Source organism: Coenobita brevimanus, chromosome 34 (genome assembly GCF_032717465.1).
Source record: "Coenobita brevimanus isolate Jiangsu-jjx chromosome 34, ASM3271746v2, whole genome shotgun sequence".
Taxonomy (NCBI): Eukaryota; Metazoa; Arthropoda; class Malacostraca; order Decapoda; family Coenobitidae; genus Coenobita; species Coenobita brevimanus.
In genome coordinates this window covers 1,685,179-1,690,439 of record NC_136987.1, presented here as the reverse complement: position 1 = coordinate 1,690,439, position 5,261 = coordinate 1,685,179, and positions in this window count along the sequence as shown.

Here is a 5,261-nt window from a genome sequence, read left to right as displayed (position 1 = left end):
TGCCTGATAATGCAAATATTCCCCATTTCCTTCTGTATTCCCAAATAGGAGGATTGTGGATAGCAGGAAGAGGGCACCTTCAATCTGCAGTCCACTGGGTTTACAGACAAATGAACCAATTGGCTGAGCTATTACAAATCCCTCCATTTTGAAACTGAATCTTTAACTTGTAAAAGACTTCATATCAAAGGGGTTTCTCAAGGTTGTATCAAACACCTCCAGTTCGACAAATTTATCTTGAACTACTTAAAAGAGGGAGAGAAGGACAAAAGGGAAAAAAAGGAGGGGGAGTATCACTCAGCTTCTAAGGGACAAAGCAGTGTGAAAGAGATTGTGTTATAGACCCGTTGACAGTTCATACCAGCTTTCCAAACACTAGCTATTACAGTCCAGTAAACAGATTTTTATTTTTGTGAATTGGTAGGAACCTTTGCTTTAATTCCTGCCCTGTTAAGCCCCATGGAGCTGTTGACCCGTTGTATGTAGGGTGGTCTGAAGCTAACACTGCCAAACACATGATTGGTGGAGTTGTACATGGTACTTGGTCAGCTGGTGTGGGTGTGGCTGTGCCAGTGGGAATAGGAAATCAACAACTGATGGCAGATTTTGTGGGGATGGCCTGGTCTGCTGGTGTGGGTGTGGGTGTGGCAGTGGGAGTAGGAGTGGGAAATAAATAAATGATCTAGAAGTGTTCCAAGTATGGTTCAGTCTGCTGGTTTGGGCATGGGTGTGTTAATGGGAGTGGGAAATGAATAAATTATAAAGGACAGACAGTTGTATATTAAGTGTTACAGGAACATCAATGTGCTGGTGTGGGCATAATTGTGGCAGTGGAGTAGGAAATGATTAAATGGTGCCAGGTGACACTGTTAACACTGACAGAGCCATCCCTGTAACACACAAGTAATCAGCCAGTAGAGTGGAACAAGAGTGTTATATAAGGACCACCCAATGTTGTATTCTTCCTGCCTCCTTGCAGTTTTATTCAGCTTGGGACAGACATTGAACTAGAGGGATATGATATACTGTACTGTAGTCTTGTGTCTGTCGGTCTATCTATCTAGCTATGAGTATCTGTCAATAGCCAGGTGCCCTGTGTAGTTCACTTGCCTGCTTTTGGGGGATTGGGGGGATTCAAGGGATGTTCGCATAACTTGACATTGGAGCTGCCTGGTTATGTCAGTGCCACAAGGTAAGGTATCTTTCTCCAGCATTCATAATAGTGAAAAGGATAATTAATGGAGTGCAGGCTGAAGTTGCCCTTCTGTAGTTTACCGTTTTCCTTTCGGGAGATAAGAAGGGTATTGAAGGACATTCGTATAGCTGGGCAGTGGAGCTGGCTGGTTATATCAGTGCCACCTCATGAAGCCTCCCTCTCTAACACCATACTCTAGTGAATGGTTAATAAGGGCTAGATCTAACCCCTCCAGTTCATGAAGTCTCTTAAGTTAAATGAAGTAACACATAGGCAACAAGAATAAAACATTTAAAATGTCACAGTTTTCAAGGGGTTGCAAATGGGTGAGAAGAGGTTGATATCAAAAGTTTTCGTTGCACAGGATGTCCAAATGTGTGTTGACAAAATTTAACATGTTAGTATCATATGTTCCTTCTGGATTAGGATTTTTGATGCCATGGACATGGTTGGGCATTTTCATCAGGCTGTGTACGGATTAAGAACATGAGAGGAACCCTATCGAATGCTTTACTAAATTCGAAATAAATAATATCGTAAGCTTTATCACTGTATACTAGCTCATAGACATCTGAGAAAAGAGATAAATTTATGAGGCAGGATTCTCCTTGCATAAATCAGCGTTAACGTTCCTCTATGATATTAAATCATAAGTACTCTAATTTTATTTGCTAAATAGACTATAGCATTTTACCATTTATTGATGTTAAACCTGTTGGATGATAATTTGACACAACAGATTTATCACCCTTTTTATTTCACTTAATTGATGGGGAAGTGAAGGTGAGTTCAGGATTTCAGGGCATTGAATGACCAGTGAAGGAATGTGTTGCCCATTTAATTTGTCATTATGTTGTTAGTTTTCCATCTGATTTTTTCTTGCTCTTGGGACCCTGCCACACCCATTCTTGGGTGGGAAGAGAGATTGGGATGATGATGGTGATGATTATAATAGTGATGATGGAAAGTCAAGCAGCTTTCAACCCTGACTTGTAAAATTTCTGTCTAGTAAAATAATACGTTGTAGTCTGAAGAAAATGCCCTAGTACGTCCATGGGGGACAGAAGTGTTAAGCACAAGTATGTCTTTGGAGAATACCACAATATTTACCATAAAAAAAATACCCATATGTAAAATATATTTGGATATAAATTCAGGGAAGGGCTATTGATAAATCTACAGTAGACCTAAACATAATATAATCCTTTAATGAAGGCTGGTGTTTGAAAAATACTGAGTGTCTCGGAAAATGTGTCAGAATATTAATAATATTACTGGGCTAATTTTAAGTAATAAATGCGGAAACTTAGGGAAGTTATTCATGGGAATAATTTTATGAATAAACATGTGTCCAATTCTTAGTGGGTATAGAATGGTTATGGAACTACATATTTTGTTGGTCTTATTGGCAAAAATGATTTTCCTTATAATTTCACCTGTAAGGTCATCATTATTTGTAGTTCCATAACAGCAGAGATTTGGAATCAGGTTAATATAGCATTTATTACTCAATAAGCTTAATTTTCTCACATTTCTTGGGACACCCTATATTTGGTGTGTGTATATATAAAAAAAAAGTAAACACATACATAAAAAAATCCACATGCACACATCCACACCAAGATTTAAAAAAAAAATCATTTGACCTCCACATTTTGTAGGGTTTTAAGCTTGAGAAGTCTGTAGTCTTCAATTAGAGGAATATTTTTTGTAATAAAGAATAAAATTTTGTATTATATCCTGCTGTTGACCTCCAATATTTGCTGTAAAACTTGTGAAATTTACCTCACTTGTGTTTTTCTTCTGTGCATGCATTTTGATTTCATCCAGTGTGCCAAATGGATGAGCTTCTTAATGTGAGTCAAACTGGGTGGCCAGGGAGACTTCTTGATGCCTTTTCTGTAGTGGTTCATTCTGTATGTTACTCCTCATTGTCCTTTTGTGCACTGTTGGTGAAAATTGAATCAGTGATAAAATGACGTAAGAGAATATATTAGAGAATGTCCAGGTGTGATAGGCATGGAAAATTTCTGAGAAAGGGGTGTTTCGAAGGCTCTTGTACCACCAAGAATATTGGTGGCTTAGGAGATTCTCTAACACCTCTAGTGAATTATTCTGCATAGTACACATTATAACCTTTTGTGTGTTATTAATGTAACATGATATAGATAACATACAGGAGAATGTCAAGCCGTAATACGCATAGTAAATCACTACGGAGGAGGTGCTAGGGAACCTCCTGTGCCACCTGGAATACAGACCTCAATGCACAAATACAGCAGATCTTGGCATCGTACTGGACTTCAAACCTGGAAATGTCATGCTTAGGTTTATTTTGAAGTGCACATGGAGAAAGTGAAAAAAAGCTTCATCTTCACCATTACATAATATATACTTAGCTTTTGATTTGCAAGTGGTACATTGTAAAAATGCGCTATGAACATTCTTTGTACATAATGAGGGCCCAGAAGTCCTATTGAAAATGACAGGCTATTGTTCCCCCCTTGTTCTTTGTTAGAGAGAACATTGTTAAATATTTTATATTGCTGTCCATATCGACATTGGGCATGTTTTTAGGAATGTTCATAGTTCCTTTTTTTATTATCATAATTATTTTTTTCCCCCACACAGATGTCTTGCTCTAAGATGGCTGTACATTTTTATTCTATAGCGCAGGTGATAATATTTTTTACGTTTGGTGTTTGCCATACTGGACTGATGTTGTGGGCTTGTCTGTTTGTTTATATACACTGGGATTTTGTGCGCCAGATGTCAGGAGGTCATGCCAAGGCTAATTTTGAGTGGTGGATGCTATACCATTGTGGATCCATTTTTCAGCCATTACAGAGCTGCAGTTACTGATGATACTTGGGTCCCTGGTGGGATAGTTGTTAGGTTGCCCCAATTGGAGGGACAGTCTCGTATAGGTTTGAGCCCCGGGAGATGACTGGAGGTTTTCAGTTCATTTAACGCCACCAGAGGAATAGGCTGGTCTCCACTCTTAAAATAACATCAAGCCCACACACCAGAGAGAGGGTGATACCAGTGAAATGATTCCTCAGTTCACCCATAAGGCCATCAGCAATTGTAACCATGTTGTTTTGGCTTGAGATTGCAGTGGAGTGCAGGCTGGAACTGGTCATTTTCTTGCAGTCCACCATCCATGTTTCAGGAGATGAGTGAGTTGAGGGATATGTGTATAGCCAGGTAGTTTCACCCTCTGGTTATGTAGGTGTCACCACTTGTAGTATCCTTCCCCACCTAATGTAGCAAAGTGCTCTTCCTGATATTAACCTATAAGGTCGTCAGTAACTAGCATTGTAATGGCTGAGAATCAGACCTGTGTTGATATAACACTTTTCACTCTGATGTAGCCCTAGAATGACCTCCCAAAGTTTGCCGCATGTCTCCCGGGACACCCTGTACAGTATATATAAACACACTTGTATAGAGTACCCTAGAGCATAAACCCTATCCTAGACATGGCGAGACACACCCCATCGCCAGCCCCCACAGCGCCAGTTCGATCTCGTGGCCACCGGAACATTTATATATAGTTATTTTGCTCATGCCATATAACAGCAAGGCCTCTTTAAAATATATATATATATATATACAGTATATATATATATATATATATATATATATATATATATATATATATATATATATATATATATATATACTGTATAATGTAATAAACAGACACTCGAAGTTGCGGTAAATATGCGCATCTTTAAAACCACCTCCCTCCAGTCACGCGTTTTAATCTAGACGACACCGGACCATCGTCCCTTTTATTAGGAGAGTTTATTATTCTCTCTCTCTCTCTCTCTCTCTCTCTCTCTCTCTCTCTCTCTCTCTCTCTCTCTCTCTCTCTCTCTCTCTCTCTCTCTCTCTCTCTCTCTCTCTCTCCCCCTCCCCCTTTCTCTCTCTCTCTCTCTCTCTCTCTCTCTCTCTCGTGAAGGGATTAAAAAAAAGATGAGATTATTATTATTATTATTTTTTATTTATTTTTTGCTTAAGTAATAGGGGATTAACTAAGACTAATTTTCTAAGTTTCTTT